Raw genomic sequence first — 24,685 nt, 5'->3', positions numbered from 1 at the left:
AATTCTACCATATCCGATGATAGAACTTCAATTCGATTGACAAAAATTGGAATGAAAAGAATTTTAACTAATTACAACAATAAACCACTAAGATTTCTTTTATTACTCACTTATATCCTTCGATAAATAAATTATCGTGATTGCCCAGTTTTGCATATAGTCTAAAAACAGACCCAGAACAGTATGTTTGGCTCCTCCCTATCTTGACAAATGTCTTCACAGTCAAGTGCAAATAGGATGGAGAACAAATGCCCCCGTTTTCAGCGATGCTAACATTCCGTGAAACCACAATATTAATTGTGAAATAAACCAAGTTACTGTGGATACTGAAAAACTGATTATTTTTAATTCAGCGTCTGAGATTGTTGGAGAATATCTGTAGTTATCGTCGTCTCTGTCAGGAGAAAAAACAGACAACGATTCGGTTCAGTGACCCTATATCAGAACTGAAAGCAACTGGGAAGTAATATTATTTATGCTGGTCTTAGGGATGTTTGGGTTGGAGGGTTGGGTGGAGGTTTAAATTTTTGAATTAAATGGATGGCGAAACAGCTGGAAAGAGAGAGAGGGTTAAAGGAAAAGCTAACAAAGGGATTATTTTTGACGAACTCGAATCAAAATAAAAGGTAAGATATTCTAACATTTTCCCTTTTCCCATATTCCTAAATATCATGTAAATTTGGGTATGCCCCTGTTTAATTTGAATTATGTTCCCTCAGTCCCTCTTCACTGAGTGTGGTGATTAACTCCATCGGCAATACTGGTGCTGCCGTTATAGTTGCTGAGAAGCAGAGAAACGTAATGCTACTTTGTCAACTGCTTCTTTGGAGAGAGGAACTGTTACTGAGGGAATGTGTGGAGACGTAAAAGCTTTTTTCATGAGGAAACTAAATTGAGGAGAGTAAGGCATTTTCGACACTGAATGGGTGCACTGTGTTCTCCTGTCATTGGAAATTCAGGCAACTCTCTGTAGACGCTATCCACAGGTTTATATAATCAGCTGCTGGTTTCATTCTGGTTACTCACGGATCTGCTGACCCAATTCTGGACGCTGCATTTACAGAGTGCCTGCGTCCATGGAAAACAAAAACAGCTGAGCACTGCACTGTCCTCCCTGGGATTTCCAGTAACATTTTTTGTAAATTGGACCCATTGAGGTGGCATGAGTGAAGTCAGCTTGTTTCAAAAATGAAGCTCTTGCACTTGCTTTAGTATAATCTGTATTCTCAGACTATGGATGGGACTGTGCTGACACTCACCATGAAGTGAACTGCATTGATTTTGGAACTTTTCAGGCAGGTGTGGGTAACATATCCACCATGTCTGGAGTGTAGTCCTTGGATGTTTTCACTCGCTGAGAGAAGCCACCTGCCACTGAGGGGAATACATTGTTTCTATCTTCCCCAAAATGTTATAGAAACTACCTTCCAGAAATGGGAGAAAACAAGGGGGCTGGTGAAAATGATGAATTGTAGGAAATTTGAAATAATAAAGAGTACGTTTTTGAAAATCTAATTGAATTGAAGATTGGTAAATTGCTGCATGTGATTATCTACATTCCATATTATTGAGAAGTTGGTAGTAGAGCTAGTGAAACAATCACTGATTATTCTTCAGAACTGATTCTAGAAATTGTCCTACAGACGGGAAAGGAGCTATTGCAAAATATTCGAACAGGACAAATAGACAAATCAGAAACTAAATCGGTTGTTGCCAGCTGTGAGAAAAAAATTGGCGCATTTTGTGAAGAATGTGACACCTAGGCACGTGGAAAATAATGTTATGATTTGTTAGAGTCGGCCTAGATTTAGAAAAAGGAAATGAGCTTTGTTTAAACCGCTGGATTAAACCACCAATTGTCCGTGGTCACATCAACAATTGAGATACGATGGGAGCAGAGTATTTGAATCTTCAAAAGTTTGACATGGTCGAATGCAGGTGAGTGGTGTTCGAATCCATGGATATGTAAGTGTAGAAAATAGTCCGAATGGATTAAAAATTCCATCATAGGCAAAATGAAGAAAGTCGGGATTTTCCATGGACGGAATGCTGTGGGGTATCAAAAATCAGTGTTTTGTAAAAACAGTTCGCAATGTATATAAAGTATTCAGTGATGAATAACAAATGTAATAATTCTCATTTATGTTTCTTAAAAAGGGAGATGTTGGGAAGTGCTGTCTCTAAAATGATCTTGGTTATACGTCACCTTCAGAATCCATACGGGACAGTAAGTAATTATAACTGTAAATGACATGTGAAATGCGAAAAAAGAAATGTACCAGAGTAAATATATAATACTCAAGGTTGTGTTTTGTTGAAACAGTATTTGGAGTATTGCGTACAAACTGAGTCTAGTTTATAAATAATGACCTCCGTGTCATCGACACAATACGAAGGAGTTGCACCAGACCATAACCTGTCCTAATGTTACCATAAGTAGAGAATGCAGTAACTAAGGGTTAAATCTGTAGCGCTTTGAGAGTCTAAGAAGTTGAAACTTGGTTATGGACAAACGTTCATTATGTCGCAGAAAACCATTGATAAGCGGAGACATGCCATACTTTCCATCGAATGTCCAAGTCCAGATAGTTTACATGCCTATGCAGAGATCTCACATAGATTTGCAGAGAGGTAAAGGCTCTAAATGAACTCTGAACACTTTAATTCAGAGTTATTGTGTATCTCTGCACACAAAGTTATATTGTTCAAAATCCTGTCAGCACCCACGATACCTTCATTCTGAAATAGTCAGCCATTTCCCACCAGCTTGTGACCTCAAGAGAGAACATGGGTCTGCTCTCTCAGAGTTGGAAGATGCCTTTGTGACCAGTTTAAAAGAAGGCTTCTGCCTAGTGCCAGAACATCATGCTAAATAATACGTATGAACTGAGTAATGAAGCCACGAGGAACAAGTGGGGAAGTCCATCTGTGCAATCCTTACTCCATTTTTTTCGTGATGTTGGAACATTTTGACACCTGTGTTAGTATTTTGAGAAGCGGAATGATCTCTTCCTGTTCCTTTGTAAATGATTTCAGGTTTGAAATAGTCTCTTTCTGATGCGTGTATTAGATGTGTAGCCCTGAGCAGACTGCTTGTCTTCCTATATTATAAACAGAGGGACTGAATAAGCTGTCCCTTTTCTTGCACAGTAATTTTGATGTGCTGAATAAGGTGCTCACATTCTTGTGAAAAATAGGTTGAGGTACTAAATGAGCTCCTCCGTTTACTGTGGAATTGAACAGTGTCTGGCAGTGCTGTTACATGAATGCTACTCACGCATTAACAGCACAATATTGAATGATGTCCAGGTATTGTTTCAATGGACATAGACTGCTTCAAGTGTGGAGGGTAGACAAACAGTCTGAACATCATGTGATCATCAGTGAACACCTCACTTTGGCTCAGTGTCGACTAAATGGGCTGAATGGCCTCCTTCCACACTTCCTAACACAAGCTGGAGATGTCTGGGCCGGGACAGGAACTCTGACGATCTCTTGCAGAGATGCCGTAGGGCTGAAATGATTGATGTGCACAAACCATCAACATCTTCGCTTGCGATATGAATGACTCAAAACAGTGGAGGATTTGCAAATGATTCTCATGAAGTTCAATTTTGTTCAGACCCCTTGATGTTACCCTCAGTGAAATACGAATTTCAGACATCACACAACACCAGATTATAACCAAAGACGTTTATTTGGCAGGACCAGCTTTCGGAGTGCTGTTCCTTTTCAGGTGGTTGTGCTGCGATCTTCTTGGAGATACTCTCTAATTTCAGCTCGCAGTTCGTGGTGTCGATGATGAAGAAGCAGATATCAAGTTTCAGCAGAAATTCCTTCAATAACAGACAACATTATGCTGTTACCTGACTTTCTGTGCATCTGAATTGCCAAGAATTTTACCATTAACCTCGTTCTCTGCATTCCTGTTACTTCTTCCAAAGTGAACTACTTCACATTTTTCCACATTAACCTCTATTTGCCACTACTCTGCATCTTATCTATGTCCCCATATCAATCGTAAAGTCCTTTGGCGCTATACAACCCTGCCTACCTGAGTGTCATCCGCAAATGTACTAGCCCATCCTTCTACGCCTAAATCCTGATCATTTATAAAAATGACAAACGGCTGTGGCCCCAAAACAGATGCTTGCAGCACATCACTGGTAACTTAGCGCCAGGATGATAACTTTCTGTCAACCTTAACCCTCTTCCTTTATTCAGCTAGCCAATTTCTGATCCAAATTGGCGAATCACCTTCAATCCCGAAACACTGCAATTTGTGCAGTAGCCTACTGTGTGTAACCCTATAAAACGCCTTACTGAACTCCATGTACACCACATCAACCGTTTTACCTTCATCTCACTGTTTTGTAAACGTCAGGAAGAACTCAATAATGTTAGTCAGGCACGACCTACCCTTCGCTAAACCGTGTTGGCTATTCCTAAAAAAAATGTTCCTTTCTAGATGATTATAATTACTGTCTCTTATTTTCTAACATCTTACACACAACCGAAGTATGGCTCACTGAGCTATAATCTTTGAGGAGAAAGTAAGGTCTGCAGATGCTGGAGATCAGAGATGGAAATGTGTTGCTGGAAAAGCGCAGCAGGTCAGGCAGCATCGAGGGAACAGGAGAATCGATGTTTCGGGCATTACCCCTTCTTCAGGAATGAGGAAAGTTGGTCCAGCAGGCTAAGATAAAAGATAGGGAGGAGGGACTTGGGGGAGGGGTGTCGGAAATGTGATAGGTGGAAAGAGGTCAAGGTGAGGGTGATAGGTCAGACTGGGGTGGGGGCGGAGAGGTCGGGAAGAAGATTGCAGGTTAGGAAGGCGGTGCTGAATTTGATGGATTTGACTGAGACAGGCTGGGGGGAGGGGAAATGAGGAAACAGGTGAAATCCAAGTTCATCCCTTGTGGTTGGAGGGTTCCTAGCCGGAAGATGAGGCGTTCTTCCTCCAACCGTCGTTTCGCTGTGGCCTGACGATGGAGGAGTCCAAAGACCTGCATATCCTTGGTGGAGTGGGAGGGGGAATTGAAATGTTGAGCTACAGGGTGGTTGGGTTGGTTGGTCCGGGTGTCCCAGAGGTGTTCTCTGAAACGCTCCGCAAGTAGGCGGCCTGTCTCCCCAATATAGAGGAGGCCACATCGGGTGCAAAGGATGCAATAGATGATATGTGTGGAGGTACAGGTGAATCTGTGGCGGATATGGAAGTTTCCTTTGGGGCCTTGGAGGGAGGTGAGGGGGGAGGTGTGGGCGCAAGGCTTGCACCTCCGGAGGTTGTATTTTAAACTGCTGTGAACAGTCAAGAAGACAAAACGCTTTGGTGACCAATCTCGATGAGTCATGGTCCCTGCAGTGACTGCATTTGGGCCTACAACATGATCAACACTTGGAGCAGAGCCTGCCAAGAGGGGAATCACCGTAAAATGGAATGAGGAGTCATAATCAGATCAGCCATGGTCGAAATGAGTTTTGGGACTCGCTCAAATGACTCACTCCTGCAACATATTCATATATTTCTGATCGTAACAAGCCAATTCACCTTCTCTCCCACTGCCACTTACTTGTAGAGATTGAGCCTCTTCTCCTGATCCTGGGTAACAGTATCGGCTCACCCGACGCTAGATTTCCCTGTGCCCGATTCTCGTGTAGTTGAATATTTGCCTCCAGTTCCTGTATCCCGGTCTCAAACAGTGAAATGTTTGCCTACTGTTCCTGTGTCCCAGTCTCAAGGAGTTCAGCGACTGCCTCCTGTTCCTATGTCCCAATCTTGAGCAGTTGAATGACTGCCTCCTGTATCTGTGTATCAGATTTGTGGAAACAAGTGTCGTCCTCCTGTTCCTGAGTAACAGGCTACAATAGCTGTTTGCTCTCCTTTTGCTCCTATGGAACAGAATTGAGGGACTGAATGGCCTGTTCACATTCCTGACATCTTCGATTGACTGCAAAACGTTCTCCTGCTTCTGTAAAACATCCTTTCAATCTGAATTATGTAGCTGTGTTCTTTTTTACTGTAAGTAAGTGAGCAAACAAGATGACTGGCTGTATTTTTGTGTGGCAGGTTTGGGAAGCTCAATGTGTAATAGGCTTCAGAGACTTAGGGTCATAGAGATGTACAGCATTGAAATACACCCTTCAGTCGAACTAGTCCATTCTGACCAGGTAACCTATCCTAATCTGTTCACGTTTGCCAGCATTTTGACTATATCCCTCCAAACCCTTCCTAGTCATAGACCTATACAGATGCCTTTTAAATGCAGCAATTGCACCAGTCTCCATGACTTCCCCTGGCAATACATTGCACACATACACACAACAATCCCATTTATATATTTCCCCTCTCACCCTAAACCTATGCCCTCTCGTTCTGGGCTACCATACACAAGGGAAAAGACTGTCTCTAATTATCCTATCCATGACGCTGAAGATTTTGCACACCTCTATTACATCAACCTTCAGCCTCGGACGCTCCAGGGAAAACAGCCCAGCATATCCAGCATCTCCGTTTCGCTCAAATCCGTCAACCCAGGCAATATACTTGTAAATCTTTTCTGAAGCCTTCCACGTTTCACACGATCCTATGATATGAAGGAGACTAGAACGACACTCAATATTCCAAAAGTGGCCTAACCAATGTTCTGTCGCGACCTGACTCCCAATTCCTATACTCAAATTTATGATCAATAAGGAACACATACCAAATGCATTCTTCACTCTCGTATCAAACTGATATTCTACTTCCAAGGAAATACAAACATGCGCTCCAAGGTCTCTTTGCTCACTAGCACTCCGTAGGACCCTACCATTAAGTGTATAAGTCCTGCTAAAATGTGCTTTTTCCAAAATGCAGCACCTCACACTTATCTAAATTAAACTCGACTGCCACTCCTCAGCCTTTTGGCCGATTTGATAATGATCCCCTTGTCCTCTGAGGTAACTCTGCTACACCTCCAATTTTGGTATCATCTGCATTCTTAGTAAATATACCTCCTTTGTTCACATTCAAATTATTTATATAAATGACGAAAGATAGTGGTCCCAACACCGATTCTTGTGACACTCCACTGGTCACAGATATCAGTCTGAAAGGCAACCCTCCAGCCCCTTACACTATTTTCTACCTTCGGGACAGTTCTGCATTGAAATGGCTAGTTCTCCCCGTGTTCCAAGAGGTCTACGCTTGCTGAACAGTATCCCATGGAAAACCTTGTCGAAGGCCTTACTGAATTCCAAGTAGATTATGTACATCACTCCTCTCTCATCATGTGAGTGAATGGCTTCCACGTTTTCCTGTATGACAAGTTTCAGGGGCTGAATTGCCTCCTCTTGCTTCCAAAAATACTCTCGAATGAATAAATGATCGCCTCCTGTGTCTATGCAGCAGAGCCGGGAGGCTCAGTAGCGTCCCTGCGTTTCGTACCTCGGCAGTTACAGCACCTGCGTCTGCAAAATGAACAACAAATGGAGCAGAGGCTGCAGGCAGGGTAGCTCTGAAACCACGGAGTAAGTGTTTGTCTGGGGATAGGGATCTGCTATATCCAACCCGTGTTTTTCAGGAACAGCTTCCCAAGCAATACTTAGCCCAGGATCAAAATATAAGATGACCCTTAGGGTACAAGGACCTTTTCACAGAGCGTTGTCGCCTCCTTCAACACGATCTGCAGCTTCACACAAGGGGGAGAACGGTGCTGCCAGTGGTTGTTATGGTCATAATTTCAGACAGCTTCTAGGAACAGGCACTTTCCAGGAATGCGTAGGTGACATAGAACATAGAACAATACAGCACAGAACAGGCCCTTCGGCCCACGATGTTGTGCCGAACATTTGTCCTAGCTTAAGCACCCATCCATGTACCTATCCAATTGCCGCTTAAAGGTCACCAAAGATTCTGACTCTACCACTCCCACAGGCAGCGCATTCCATGCCCCCACCACTCTCTGGGTAAAGAGCCCACCCCTGACATCTCCCCTATACCTTCCACCCTTCACCTTAAATTTATGTCCCCTTGTAACACTCTGTTGTACCCGGGGAAAAAGTTTCTGACTGTCTACTCTATCTATTCCTCTGATCATCTTATAAACCTCTATCAAGTCACCCTTCATCCTTCGCCGTTCCAATGAGAAAAGGCCTAGCACTCTCAACCTATCCTCGTACGACCTATTCTCCATTCCAGGCAACATCCTGGTAAATCTTCTCTGCACCCTCTCCAAAGCTTCCACATCTTTCCTAAAGTGAGGCGACCAGAACTGCACACAGTACTCCAACTGTGGCCGAACAAAATTCCTGCACAGTTGCGACATCACTTCACGACTCTTGAATTCAATCCCTCTGCTAATGAACGCTAATACACCATAGGCCTTCTTACAAGCTCTATCCACCTGAGTGGCAACTTTCCAAGACCCAAGAACATAGACCCCAAGATCCCTCTGTTCCTCCACCTCACTAAGAACCCTACCGTTAACCCTGTATTCCGCATTCTTATTTGTCTTTCTTAAATTGACAACCTCACACTTGGCAGGGTTGAACTCCATCTGCCACTCCTCAGCCCAGCTCTGCATCATATCCAAGTCCCTTTGCAGCAGACAAGAGCCCTCCTCCCTATCCACAAATCCACCAATCTTCGTATCATCTGCAAATTTACTGACCCACCCTTCGACTCCCTCTTCCAAGTCATTAATAAAAATTACGAACACCAGAGGACCCAGAACTGATCCCTGCGGAACTCCACTTGTAACTGGGCTCCAGGCTGAATATTTACCATCTACCACCACTCTCTGACTTCGACCGGTTAGCCAGTTTTCTATCCAATTGGCCAAATTTCCCTCTATCCCATGCCTCCTGACTTTCCGCATAAGCCTACCATGGGGAACCTTATCAAATGCCTTACTAAAATCCATGTTAACTACATCCACTGCTCTACCCTCATCCACATGTTTGGTCACCTCCTCAAAGAATTCAATCAGACTTGTAAGGCAAGATCTACCCTTCACAAATCCGTGCTGGCTGTCGCTAATCAAGCAGTGCCTTTCCAGATACTCATAAGTCCTATCCCTCAGTACCTTTTCCATTACTTTACCTACCACCGACGTAAGACTAACTGGTGTGTAATTCCCGGGGTTATCGCTATTCCCTTTTTTGAACAGGGGCACAACTTTCGCTACTCTCCAGTCCCCTGGTACCACCTCCGTTGACAGTGAAGATGAAAAGATCATTGCCAACGGTATTGCAATTCCCTCTCTTGCTTCCCACATAATCCTAGTATATATCCCATCAGGCCCGGGGACATATCCATCATCTCATCGTATGTCGCCATCAGTGTCACCATTAGTTGACAGAGGATACATATGGTGGATGAGATGAATACAATATTTTCTCCCTCACAAGGGATTGCCGGATGTTTTCCCAGTGCAGCGGTTATCGCGATCGTGCACATGGCTCGGCAGAGTCCCCATATCAATCGGGAGAGGCAGATGTATTTATGCAAAACTTACTCCATTAATCTTGAAGTGTGTACACGCCCAGTGCATTATATTAATTAAGACCCACTGTCCTGGCCCACTGCAGCCACAGCTTCTTCATTCAGAAGCAGGCAGCCACTCTCATCGTCTTCAGGTTTCCAAGTGGAAAGATAGAATGGCAGCTCGGATAAAGGCGGTCACGTTGATAGACTTCTCAATGCACCATCCCCATCACCATTTCTCACTGCCAACAACCACAACAAAATATACCGTGTTTACTGAAAGCAATGTTGCCACTGGTAAATTCAGAGAGCAGGCAATCAGGGAGATGGAGCAACATGTCTGATGTCTGAATAGGTGACAGTGAGCCCTCCAGTGCACACTGTTTCACTAACTCCAATAATCGCTTTCCATTTCAGTAACATACTGTCTTCCAATCTTCCTGAAAACAAAAAGCAAGTGCTATATCATGTTACATTCCACCTGCCAAAAAATAATCCATTGATTTTACTGGCTGTATCCATTCGCAGCACCTCCACTTTGTCTCGACAATATCATTTCCTTTTTTATCTAAGAGTCATCAGCAAGCTCAACAGCTGTACATTTTTCCACTCCTGATCACTGAGATTGATTGTAAATAGTTATGGCCGCAGCACTCGTCACTGAGTCACTGCAGTTAATTTGTGTTAAACTGACAAAAAAATCAACAATGTATCGCTGTTCCTCACCCTGCAACCAATCCTCACCGTATTCTTGTGTAGCAGCCCTGAAAGGCTGAATGTTCCCTTCCATTTGACGTGTAACAGGTTTGAGAGATTAAAAGATCGACTCCAATTGTGAGTAACAGCGTCGAATGACTGGAACGACTCATTCTGCTCCTGTTTGAAACTCGTGACGTGTTGAAGAGCCTGTTTCAGTGTAGGTGCAGTTTTGATTGATGTCCAACCTTTTTCGAACAATCAATGAACAACCCACTCCTGACGTTATGATGGAGGAAAGCCACTGATGCTGCAGCTGCTGATAGACCATCGTGGCTCATGGATGCGCAGTTTCCAATTGTTCGGTCGGCTGGATGTATGTATTACGTCAAAGGATGTAGTGCCACATTACACAGAGGGCATTATCTTCAAAATGAGCCTGAAAATTTCCTTCCACCAGGACTCTATGCTGATTGCTCTGACCGATACTTTTCTTGATAGAGCGATCTGTGACATGTGGGTTAATGCGCATGTTTCCTTCTTCATTGTTCCACTGTCATTTCCCACAGTCTGGCTGCTGTGTACTGAGGCTTCGCCCTGCTCAGTCAGCCGTGAGCCTGTGGAGACACTCTTGGTGATGGACATTGAAGTACCTCACCCAGAGTACGTTCTGTGCCCTTGTGAATGTCAGTGCTTCCTCCCATTTGTTTTCAACATCGAGGGGATCTGAGTTATAACCGCGGTGTGGTGTGGATGGCACACTACCAGGAAATTTTCTTGTCCATCTCTAACCTGCTCCTATGAGATTTCCCGTGTTCTGTAATCAACCTTGGGGAATTCCAGGATAACTCCTTTCCTGATTGTACCCTCCCGTGCCACCACTACTGTTGAGTTTGTCCTGCCAGTGGGATAGGATATAACCGCGGATGGTGGTTGGGGCTTCATGAAACATTAACAATCAAGTTTGAATACGTGTGTATGAAGGTATCATCGAATACAGGTTACAATGTGTCAGGGAATAATGGTTAAAAAGCTGAATGAAAGGCACTCGACCTGAAGTTCTTCTATATTCTCAAAACAAACTGAGGAAATTACTGAATACATTGAGGGAAATGGATACGATTTAATGGCATCAAAAACAGATGGCTACAGGGTCACCAATATTGGGAACTGAATAGCAGAACACTTTATATCCGGGAGTGTTAGACAGAACTGAAAACGAGATGGGGGAGAATAGCTGAATAAGCGTTGACATCTACACAGACATTAAAGACGATCTTGCATCACGTTTTTGAGCTTTTTCTTTGTCTTATTCATTTTGTGAACAAAGCACCAAGTTGGTTCTTTGGGGGAAGGATTCCCACCGTGAGCCTGAGTGGGTCTCACCAAAGTTAGTGGGTAGAAGGGTCTTTCTGATGAAGGTCTTTATGACTCTATCAAATTCTGTACCCGACATTCCCTGGAACATTCTATACCGGCCAATCCCCGAAATAATACATTGCCCACGTTTCCTGGAACATTCTGTACCCGACATTCCCTTCAAATTTATTTACTCAACATTTCCTGGAGCATTCTATAGCCGAAATTACCCAGAATATTACTTCCCTGATTTTACTTGTCAACGGCCGGACGTCAGCGAATTGAGTGAAAGATACGATCCTGAGGGAAGAGATCCCATCCCAGGGACATAGAGACACTGTTCCGAAGTCCCCTCAAGCAGTTAAAGGGGTTAATACGTTTTCTCTGCATTTACATGTCTTCACGACACAGGATCGACCACAATTTACACGAAAAGTCAGAAATTTCCAAACTCCGTTTGTTTTCATGGAACTGGGAGGGAATCCTTCAGGAGAGTAACGTTTACACACGAGGTATTAGGAACTTGAAAGAAGTGAACTGTGTCTGTTCTCAACTGATCGAATGTGTTGAGATTGTTGTAAAAACCGTCTGTTCTTATGGATGTGTCTCTCTGTGTTTGGGGAGGGAGGTTTTCTTGTGTTTTGTGACACTTTTTTCATTAATTCAGACCATCCGTTTATTATTTCCTTTCGAATTATTTTAATAAATACATGAATATCGGTGACACATCTAAACATCTCACTGGGTCCTCTGTCAAACTGGTCAATTTCGCTCCAGTCTAATGTACAATTTGTTTGTTTTCCTTCCTCACAGTTAATATAGTGACTGTCTACGTTCTGCTTCATAAAGATTGTGGATTGTCTCCATGCGTCACACGTTACCTGGAGGCGATGGCAGTGGCAGATCTACTGGTCATTATCCTCGACCTGATACTAAGACACATTCCCATTGTTTATATGGAACAGTTTTCTTTTCTGAGGAACATTCCCGTGTGTAATATCCACGCCGTCCTGCTTTATGCAGCCACTGACTGCTCTGTCTGGTTCACCGTCACTTTCACCTTTGATCGGTTCGTGGCCATTTGTTGCCAGAAGCTGAAAAGTAAATTTTGCAGTGAGAAAAAGGCGGCTGTGGTTCTGGGAGCAGTGACTGTGCTGAGCTGTTTAAAGAACATTTTTTGGTATTTTATGCTTACAGCACGGTATGGGCTGTCCAACGCCCCCTCGTTTTGTGATGTAACACTCGCTGTGTATTTCTCCCGTGACTGGGCCACAATCGAGTTCCTCCACCACATTCTAACCCCAGCTCTCCCATTTCTCCTGATTCTGCTGCTCAATGCTTTCACAGTCAGACACATTTTAGTGACCAGCAGAGCCCGCACGAGACTCCGGGCTCACACCAATGGGGCAGCTCAGTCAGACACAGAAATAATAAATCGAAAAAAATCTCTCGTTTTACTGTTTGTCATCTCGGCTAATTTCATCCTGTTATGGTCAATGTTAATGGTGTTTTCTATATGGAAACGGATGGATTATATTCGGTATCAGTCTGTTCATCTTCATCCCTTTATGCGAGAATTGGGCTTCATGTTGCAGCTCCTCAGTTGCTGCACAAACACGGCGATTTATGCCGTGACCCAGACTAAGTTCAGGCAGCAGGTGAAGAATGTGCTGAAATATCCCTTTATCAAAATCCATCAGTCAATTAAGTTCACACATTAATCCATCCAACTCAGATTTTTAAATTTCAGTATAATGTTTCAGCAATAAAGCTGTCTATCGCTATGGTAACACACTGCTTGTAGTGCTGGTATGTCCAAGCTTATCCCAGTAGGGATTCGGAAACTCATTTCATTGCTTCTCACAGTTCAGGGGTCAATGAGAAAAGGCACCATCCCATTGACTGAATCGATCACTTCAATTTGTAAACAATAAAGTTGTATATTAAAAAGTCCCGAGCAGCAGAGTGTATGGTATGTTTGTTTGTCTTTGCGTTGAGGAAGCTGATGTGAGCAGAGACAGACTCAGCCCCAAGTCCTGGTCCTCAGGGACGGGGACGGTATCGGGCCTGAGCTCAGGAATTGGTTTTAAATCACTCTGTCCTGGCTTTTAACTCTGTGTCCCCTAATTCGATATGGACACTGTACGATTCATCTGTCTCCCTTTTTCTTCCTCCCTATGTATCTCTCTCTTAATGTCACACTGTCCCTCTGTCTCTCTCTCCTGCTCCTATTTACTAATTATATTTCATTCTCCCTCCCTTTCCAAATTTCTTTCACTCTCTTTCAGTCATGTTCTCCCTCCCTCCAAATCTCCCCTCTTCCTCGAGTCCTGTCTCACCTGCCATTGCAAGTGGAGCAGATGAAGTGTGCGGATATTCAGGCCGATCCTACACGAACAGAGATTGGTGCGGCGCTTTAGACGAAAGGTATTTTAACAATAACAGGCCTGGGCCAATAGCCATTGTTAGGGGACACAGTAGGTTTGAGCGAGTGAGCATTGGTGGGAGAGACCGAGTGAATGAGTGAGACCGGAGGGCCGAGAATAAGCCATCCCTGGAGAAACAGTGAGTTAACGAGTGAGGTTGGGAGGATGGGATCGAACGAGAGAGTTCCACAGGGAACGAGTAATAAAGAGATAGCGAACCTGGTGGAGGAAGTGTGCGAATGAATGAACGAGGCGAGGAGGAAGGGCGGTAGTGAGCCTGGATGTGAAACAGCGAGCAAACAAGTGATGCCGGAATGGAGGGGGTAAAGAGATAGTGCCTGAGAGTGCTAACAAACAAGCGAACATCATTCCCGAGAGTGAGGTAGGAAGCGACTCTGTGTGGAATAGAGAGAGCAAACTCGTGAGAACGGGTTGGGACGGAGTGGGCAAGCCTATCTGGGAGAGAGAAAGCAAACGGGTGAGGCGGTGAGGGAGGAACAAAAAAAGCCTGGGTGAGAGAGAGTGAGCAAACGAGCAATGTGGAGAGTGAGGAAACAAGTGAGCTGGATGGGCGAGCGCGAACAAGCCTGGTGGGAGAAACAGCGAGTGAATCAACGGGACCAGAATGAGGACGTAGCTAGCCTGGATGTGAGACAGCGAGCAATCAAGTAAAGCAGGAAGGACGGACCAAGCAAGAAAGCGTTGTAGAGGGCTCGCAGACAAGAGATGGGGAGGGAGGGAGAGAGAGATCGAACCTGCCTGGAAGAGAGCAAAAGACATGGGGCGGGCGGGAGATAGCGAGCTTGTGTGGAAAAGAGCGATTGAACGAGTGAGACCCGGAGGGCGGGAGAGAGCGAACATGGAGGGAGGGAAGTAAGAGAGCCTGTGTGGAAGTATTAAACCAGGAAGGAAATAGGTATAGAAACAGGGTGGGAGAAAATGAGCAAACGAGTGAAATCAGGAGAGTGGGAGGCAGTGAGCCTGGCTGGAAGAGAGCGAGTGAAAAATGAGACCAAGAAAACGAGAGGGAATGAGACTGGGTTGGAAAGCCCGAGTGGATGAGCCCAGGAGGAAGGAAAACAGCAAGAATGGGTGGGGAAAAGCGAGTGAACAAGTGTCAATTGGAGTGAGTTAGAGAACAAGCGGGATTGGCAGGGAGGGACCGAGCGTGGGGTGGTTGTGAGACAGCGAGTCTGGGGCTGGTATAAAGGCCGTACAAATGAAATCGAGAGGAAGGGCGGGAGCGAGCCTGTGTGGGGTAATTCAGCAAAAGAGTGAGACCGCGATGGAAGAAACAAGCAACAGTGTCTGGGGGATCGTGAGAGAACAGGCGAGAAAAAGAGGGAGAAAGCTTGCAAAGCTGGGTGGAACAGATCGAGCAAATAAGTGAGACTGGAAGGAAGGGAGGAAGAGAGTCTGAGTGGGAGAGAGCGAAGGAATGTACGTGAATCGGATGGAGGAAGCAAGCGAGGCTGTGTAGAAGAGAGTGAGCGAACGAACGAGATTAGGACAGAGTGAGAGAGCGAAGATGGGGTGTAGAGTAAGTAAACATCAAGACCAGGAGGGATGGAGGAAGCGAACCTGGGTGGAAGAGAGAGAGCAAAGCAATGTGATCTTGAGGGAGGGAGGGAGCTTTCCTGTATGGGAGAAAGCGAGTTAATAAGTCAGATGGGGAGGCAGGGAGTGAACATGCCTGGGTGGGAGAGACCGAGCAAACAAGGGAGAGTCGGTGGGAGGGAACGAACGAACCTTGTTGGGAGAGAGTGATCGAACCAGTGAGATGGGGAGTGAGGAGGCGAGTGAGCCTATGTGGGAGGGTACGAGTGATCGAGTGAGATCGAGAGGGAGGGCTGGAGTGACACTTGATGAGAGAGAGAGAGCAAATGAATATGACCGGGAGGGAGGGATTGCATGAGAGATACGGGAGGGAGAGAACAAAAAGCCTGGTGAGAGAAATGAGTAGTGAAGTAAGACTGGGTTGGAGTGAGTGACTGACCAAAGCAGACCAGGAGATTAATAGCATTTGAACCTGTTTAGGAGAGAGTGAAAGAATGAATGGGATAGGGAGAAAGTGAGCGTGTGAGCCTGAGTGGAAGACAGTGAGTGAACAATAGATATCAGGACGATGGGAGCAAGCATGCCTGGGTGGGAGAGAGTGAGCAATCGACTGAGACTGGGAGGTACGCAGCGAGCAACTGAAGAAAACCGGAGGGAGAGAGTGAATGACCCTCGGTGGGAGATAATGACTGAGACGAGGAGGGAGGGATCGATCGAAAGGGAGAGTCTGATAGGAAGACAGTGAGCAAGCCTCTGTGGGAGAGAATAAGCGAACATGTGGGAGCAGCTGGGAGGGAGAGAGTGTGCCTTGGCGACTGTGAGCATACAAACGAGTCATATCAGGAGGGAGGATGGTGCAAGCCTGCTTGGGAGAGAGCAAATGAACGGGAGAGACGGGGAGAGAGGGAGGGAGTGAGCCTGTGTGGGAGAATGTGAGCAAATAGGCGAGACCAAGAGGGAGAGAGCGAGCGAGCCTGGGTGAGAGACAACCAGTGAGACTGTGTGGAGGGAGCAAGTGATTCTTGGTAGGCATAACCAGTTGAACAAATCAGACCAGGAGGAAGGGAGTGTGCGAGCCAGTTGGGAGAGAGTGAACGAGCGTGTGTGATGTGGAGGAAGGGAGGGAACGAGCCTGCATGAGAGAGAATGAGTAAACAAGCGAGACCAGGAGGGAGAGAGTGAAAATAGTTTGAAGAGAGCGAGCGAACGAGTCACATCAGGAGGCAGGGTTCGAATCTGGGTGGGAGAGAGCGAATGAGCGAGTGAAACAAGGATGGAGGGAGGGAGAGTGTGAGCGAGACGGCGAATTATCAAGAGGGCCAAGGTTGGTGAGACTGAGCTAACGAGTGACATTGGAAGGGAGGGAGGGAGCGGGAATTTCAGGTTGGTTCCTCCCCCAGGGGCATTTTGGTCCGAATCAACTTTGCCAGGGCTGGCACACAGCGTTTGCAATCGCGAAGGCGTTGATATGTACGATTTCACCTGCCAGCTGGATTGTGTTTCAGTCTGGTTCTGGCCATTCAATAGGAAACTACCGTTATCCTCATGTGCGAATATAAATTCCGAACGTACCTCATACTTTTTTTCTGAATTATGTCAGTGAAATCAGAATGAATACATAGCAAAAACATAGGATAAAACAAAAGTAAGTAAGCTTTTCGATTACTTTTCACTCGTGGGCTGTATACCATTTCTGTCAGAGAGATGGTCACTTATTTCACCTTTATCCCGCAAGCCATTCGTGTTCAGGTCACGAGAGAATTTTGCTGTCTGCACATCTGTATCATCCTTTGAACATATTGAGCAAATTGTGCCAGTTTGTTCTTGTGGTAGGGGCATGCTTCATTCACATTACTCTGATTCACGGGGTGGCCCCTAGTTTAGGATGGTTCAGGCCACACATCTGCAATATATCGGCTTTGAAGACTGGAAGTTTCATTTTCAAAATAAGGAAAAGTTTCTAATGAAATGGTTTGCTGGTGAGAATCAGAAAGTGTAAGGGGCTGAGTGGGTATCCTGGAATAAAACCCACTTCAGTGTCATCCCCATCCTCAAATAGGATAGGTGTGCCAGACAAAGGCTCAGGATATTGAGGAATATCTGAATTCATTTTTTAAAGTGTTGTTGCTTTCACGCTTATGCACATTCCTCAGCCGTAGTGGCCTTCCACTGTTTCTCCAGTTCCCTTTCGTTTTCATCTGGCCATTTGCACTCAGATTTTAACTTCTCCCAGCTTTGGCGAGTTCCATCTGGTGTACAAACCTTTATTACCCTCTCACATGCAGAATTCCTTCAACTGGCAAGGAAGGTTTTTTTTCGTTTACTATCCGCTTTATCATTCACTTTTTTAAAATTAATAATTAATCAATGCAGCCATGCTTCATGGTAACCCCGAGGCAATGGCACAGGTCAATACCGATGTGAAAAGGTATAAAACCAATCAACCTGCCAATGATTTCTGGTTTTGTGATTCAGGGCTAGTACAATTGGGTATTTAAAAATAATAATTAGGTGTAACTCAGAGGTGGAAACTGAGCCAGTGAATAATACATTTCTGAAGTGATCAATAAAAAGTGGAAAATCATTTATAAAAGCTATTACAATTACTTGGTTCTGTTCCCATAATTTCAAACCCAGATAAGGCACCTTAAGCGGTTTTGACCAGTCATTGCACATTTACAATGTTAAAAAGCTGTGAAATGACTGCAGCTGCATAAAGACGTTTTGCCCACTCACGTGGCAACAAAATACTTCTCTTGCACAAATAATGGTCGAATCCAAAGACAGAGATATTAAAAATATGGTGTGAAGTTTTGTTAGTGATTTTCATAACACAATGTTCAAACAGAACGTCAATTCTCAGTGACGGAGAGGAATTGATATAGAACAAGGCTACAAATGGCACTCCATAATCACGAATGAGATGCAACATCTTAAGATTGAGTGTAGACATACGAGTCCGAAACAAACCAGACATTCTGCCAGTATCTTTTTCTGAAAACAATATTGGTCGATTGCGATATTTTAGATCTATTGTTATACTTTCAGCTCCATGTTTTTTAATTAAACTAAATTCTATAACGTGCATGTAATTCCTCCACTCAATGAACAAATCTTAAAGTGTAAGGTGATTTTTCTCAATGTTACTTCTGGTTTATTATCTATGAAAAAAGAGCAGGCACCTGCTGACGCCAGGGTTTGCAGTGTAACTGCGTTTACTGCATTTAGTCAAATCTTTGATTAATCCAATGAGATCAAAAATGGGTGAACTTCAAATTTGGCAGTCGCTTGACACAAATTGGGTTTTTAGAGCAGGTTCATACCAGTGTCTAATCGGAAAGTCGTCGCCCTCTATATTGAACTGATTCAAATTTAAATAAGGTTGGCTTTCATGTAAACATAAACTGTGACCAGTTAGAAATTGACAGTACAGCGGTCACGGTCTGTAAGAAGAAATGATGGGTTAATATTTCATAAATATTACTTTATCTTCCATTTTTGTATTTCATAATAACCCATGGTTAGTGAAAAAAACGTTAAAAAGATACTGCCTTAAATTCCCAAAGTGCAAATTAAATTCAAACCACTCCTGAATCTCGAGCTCCAGTAAATAAATCACAAACATTCAATCACCAACAAACAAATGTGCATTCTAACTAGACCGCAAAGGGTTAAACACTCGGCAAGCTGCAGGGAATCAACGCTGAGTCAGTCTTTTTGTCTCTCTGTCTCTCGCATACACACAACAACGTTTTCCAACGTTTATTCCGTTCTTCAAAGGCTTTAATACAGTTCCCCCCACCCTCATGTATCCTGGGCAATGCATTGCTCAGCCAGTCCAGATCCTGGGACCCCAGCAAATATATTACGATTGTCTGACACACTCCCAACTATCTTATGAACGAAAGCATCATTCTTTTTACATGTGGGAGCTCTTTGTCTTTTTTATCATCCTCATCCAGGGAGTTCCCTTCGGATCCTGATCCTGATTCCATCTCCATTTCATCCGACCAGTCTCCTGCTGGTCGCCTTATGGTCCTCCTCTGAACACGCTGTTATACTTCATTTTGCCACTTCCATGGGTCACTTTTCCTCTGACACCATTCAACACTCTGTTTATTGTTGAGAAACTCCTCATACTGTTTTTGTTCGTGTACTGTCCGAAGTAACCTGAGTATTTCTTCCAATTACTCCCTTTGTGTTTATGTTTTTTTTTCCACTGACTCTCGTAATATCTTACACTCCTTCTGCCATTCCTTGATTAACCCCTTCACTTCCTCCTTTCTGTGGTGCAGTTTATCCTTATCATTACCGTCCTTAATTCCTGCAATCGAGGTTTCTTTTTGGGACAGTTGTGTATACTCAGAACAGCATAATTAAGTCCAGATTGGGTAGAGTGAGTTCTGTATGGGGTCATTTATTCTGTTCTTTGTGTTTGATTGTGTAATTTTGGGAATACATTTTGTCTATTTAAATATCTAGACTTCAACTTCGCTGACTTACTCAATGTAATTTTCAGTGTACACTTGACGAAACAAATTGCAAAGTAATGGCCTGGGGCTGCCGACTAAAGAATGTTTCGAATGGTCTGGACTAGTCCATGTCTCTTCCTAGGGCTCCTCCCTGAGCGTGGTAGATGCTAGAGTTATTATTTCAGGTTTTGGTTCGGTTGGGTAGATAGAGCTTGGGATAGTAATGGCTCTTTTAATCCACAGACTTTTTCTGTATATGGATGCGGTGATAACAACGAGCTGGAAGAATTAACAGAGAAGCTGCAATTGAAACTGCCTGCTTTTGTGAGGAAACGAAAGATAATTACAGCAGCACCATAGCATTAAACTTGCTGGATCAACCAACAGAATCTATAGATTTGGCAAGAATTCAATTGTAAATGTAACAGTTTGAGTCAGAGATGAGAGATAAGGAAAAAGGGGTAGAAAGAAAACAAGTTCAGTTACAGTTAAAAGCAGAAGGAAGGGAATAAGAGAGAGCAGCAGCAGAACAGAGAGAAAAAGAGACCAGCTGAACCAGGGGAGAAGAGAGAACAGAGAAAGAAGAAGACAGAGCTTTTGAACATCAAAAACTGATACTTAAAAGGAAAGTCAGCTTAAACGGCTGGAGGTTAAGGCTAATGGTAGGCTTACTGAGGAAAAGAGTGAGAATGAGAAAACCCCTGGTAGTCACAAGCCTCGTAAGTAAGTGTTCAGGTATGTTCAAGCGTGGTCTAAATTTGATGAGAAGGACGTGGGCGCCATTTTCACTTCAATTGAAAAGGTGGCTAAACAAATGTAGTGGCCGTGGCAATGTGGGGTTTGTTGATCCAAAAGAGACTTGCATGTAGGGTTAGTGATGTAATCGCAGAACTTTTAGAAGAAGTATCTGGGGATTATAAAGAGATGAAAAAAGCCATTCCAAGTGCAGATACGATTGTACCAGAAGCCGGTAGGCAACGTTTCAGTAGGGGCCCAGGTCAAACATACATTGTGTTTGAAAGAATTAAACAGAGTAGTTTCAATAGATGGCTAAGAGATTTAAAGATCCATGATGCCCTGAGAATGGTAATTCTTTTGGAGGAATTAAAATTATTTACTGTCTGAAGTAGTGCGAACTCATGGGAAACAGCACAAATTTATAACAGCAAGATTAGCAGCTGAAGAGGTTGATGATTATGAACTGGTCTATAAAACTCGGTTTGGCAAAGAGAAACATCTTCATCCAATGCAAGATAGTAATTGGGGCAAAGAGACATTCTCACGTGGAAAGGGTAAGGTCGGTATCAGTGAAAATTATAATGATTTCTTACCACAGGGTAAGAAAGAATGCCTTGAGGGGGACAAATAAATTCGAAATCTCCGGTGTTTTCATTGTAATAAAGTGGACCACACGAAATTGCAGTATTAGTGGGCTAGGAGAAAGTCTGATGGCGGAAAACCAGACAAGCCTGGAAGTTTTGTATGACTGGTAACAAGAGACACAAGGGAAGTTAGGGTGTACAAGACGATCAGAGATCGATGAAGGAGGAAATGATAGATCCACTTTTAAATACACATGCAAGCTTAATGTTTATTCACATAGACTCTGAGTCATAGGTAAGGAGGTTACAATAATAAGGAACACAGGATACCCCAGTCTGTAATGCTGAAAGATGAGGGGATAGGTTCTCCTGAGTGATTCTTTCCAGAAAATGTGCTGATAACATTAATTCATGGTGAGACAAAAAGTGCTCAGTTATGTAAAGTCAGGCTAGAGATTCTAGAGAAGTGTGAAGAATTTATGGTTGCAGTATTGGAAATACTGTCAGGTACAGGAATACAATTTGTTCTTGCATAACGATATAACTGATGCACCAGTAGGCCTGCTACCTACTCTAGTTGCAAAGCCAGTGCAGGCGCAGGAAATTGAAGACATAGAAAATGTTTATCCATGAATTTTCATTGATTGTGTGTTTACAAGATCACAGACGCACAAGCTGAAGCAGATGGTTTCAAAAGGCACAAATAAGGAAGCCGACACAGCTTTACCGAGAGATTTTTGACCAGACAAGTGGGACAGATAAAGAACAAATAGGTAAAAAATGCAAGTATCTTTAGCTCTGCTAAGTTGATTGAATTACAGCAGAAAGATGAAAAGTTACAACATTTATATTAAAAAGCATATGCAGAGAACGAGAGTGCATTCTTCCTGTGTGTTATTACTTAACAACTGATGTCTTAACGAGGAAATGGAGACAATGAACCATTCAAGCAGATGATAAATGGGTAGATATTTGTCAAATGTGTTGCCTTTAGTCATAGGGAGGAAGTGCTGCAAGTGACGCATGACCTCCACTTGGAGATCATTTAGGGGTGTGGAAAACACAGGCTAAAATACAAAGACATTTTACTGGCCTGGACTACGTAAGGATGTCGTTGAAATTTGCGAGAAGTGTCATACATGTCAGCTAATCGGAACACTAAGTCAATATTAAAACCGGCTCCGTTAATACCGATTCCACATTTGAGGAATCTTTCACAAGTGTCCTGTTTGATTGCGTAGGTTCCGCACCCCGAAAAAAAAGTGAGAACAAGTATGTATTAACAATATTGGATGTTTAGACGAGATTTCCAGAGGCAATTCCATTACACAATATCGCAGCAAAAACAGCTGCAGAATAATTACTTTTTAACTGGATCCGAATAGATAGCATTTAAAAGTAAAACAGCATAGAATGAAACAAGAAGCGAATATGAAATCACAAATTCGCAATTTTGCAATTCGGAATAAGGTATTGGTGCTCTGTCCAGTAACAGGTGAGCCTTTGAAAACAAGGTTTAATGGAACTTATCAAATCGAGAAGAAAATAAAGTGAGGTGAATTACTTGATAAGGACTCCAGACAGGACGAAATCTCACATATGTGCTATGTGAATATGCTCAAAAGGTATTTTGATATGGAAGGAAATCAAGAAGAGAATATGCTAATTGCAACAGCATAGAAGGAAAAACCAAGTTCAGAGGATACTAAATTCGGCATTCAGTAAATCAAATTGGGTACTGAGGAAGTTGACAACAATAGAACATAGAACACAGAAAAATACAGCGGAGTTCAGACCCTTTAGCCCTCGATGTTGCGCCGATCCAAGCCCACCTAACCTACACAAGCCCACTATCCTCCATATGCCTATCCAATGCCCGTTTAAATGCCCATAATGAGGGAGAGTCCACCACTGCTACTGGCAGGGCATTCCATGAACTCACGACTCGCTGAGTAAAGAATCTACCCCTAACATCTGTCCTATACCTACCATCCCTTAATTTAAAAATATGCCCCCTCGTAACAGCTGACTCCATACGTGGAAAAAGGTTCTCATGGTCAACCCTATCTCAACCCCTAATCATCTTGTACACCTCTATCAAGTCACCCCTAAAACTTCTTTTTTCCAATGAAAACAGCCCCAAGTGCCTCAGCCTTTCCTCATACGATCTTCTTAACATACCAGGCAACATCCTGGTAAACCTCCTCTGCACCCGTTCCAGTGTCTCCACATCCTTCCTCTAGTATGGCGACCAAAACTGCACACAATACTCCAGATGCGGCCGCACCAGAGTCTTATACAAATGCAAAATGACCTCAGGACTCCGGAACTCAATTCATCTACCAATAAAAGCTAGTACGTTATATGCCTTCTTCACTGCACTATTTACCTGGGTGGCAACTTTCAGAGATCTGTGTACATGGACACCAAGATCCCTCTGCTCATCCACACTACCAAGTATCCGACCATTAGCCCAGTACCCCATCTTTTTGTTACTCTTACCAAAGTGAATCACCTCACACTTACCTACATTGAACTCCATTTGCCACCTTTCTGCCCAGTTCTGCAGCTTATCTCTACCCTGCTGTAACCTGACACATCCTTCCTCACTGTCACCAACTCCACGGATTATCGTATCATCCGCAAACTTGCTCACCCAACCTTCTAACCCCTCCTCCAGGTCATTTATAAAAATGACAAACAGCAATGGTCCCAAAACAGATCCTTGCGGAACACCGCTAGTGACGGCACTCCAAGATGAACCTTTCCCATCAACAACTACCCTCCGTCTTCTTCCAGCCACCCAATTCCTAATCCAAACTTCCAACTCAACCTCAATGTCATACCTCCGTATTTTCTGCAGTAGCCTACTATGGGGAACCTTATCAAACGCCTTACTAAAATCCATATACACCACATCTACCGCTTTACCCTCGTCTACCTCCTTAGTCACCTTCTCAAAGAATTCAATAAGGTCTGTAATGCACGAGCTGCCCTTCACAAATCTATGCTGACTATCCTTGATCACATTATTTCTATCCAGATGTTCATAAATCCTATCCCTTACAATTCTCTCTAAGACTTTGCCCACAACAGAAGTGAGACTCACCGGCCTATAGTTGCTAGGGTTATCCCTACTCCCCTTCTTGAACAAGGGAACCACATTTGCTATCCTCCAGTCTTCTGGCTCTATTCCTGTAGACAACGAGGACATAAAAATCAAGGCCAATGGCTCTGCAATCTCCTCCCTCACACTTACCGACATTAATTGATAAATTATTCTTTTATCAATTGATAAGTTGATAAATTATTGAGTTAACTTCACAAAAAAGATCGAAATGACCTGAAAGAGTAATTACTATCACATGAGGAGATACGCAGAAATAA

The sequence above is a fragment of the Chiloscyllium plagiosum genome, unplaced genomic scaffold (assembly GCF_037043375.1).
Source record: "Chiloscyllium plagiosum isolate Xiang-an unplaced genomic scaffold, Cpla_swu_hap1 HiC_scaffold_40, whole genome shotgun sequence".
NCBI lineage: Eukaryota > Metazoa > Chordata > Chondrichthyes > Orectolobiformes > Hemiscylliidae > Chiloscyllium > Chiloscyllium plagiosum.
Note: the sequence above shows the minus strand (reverse complement) of the source record.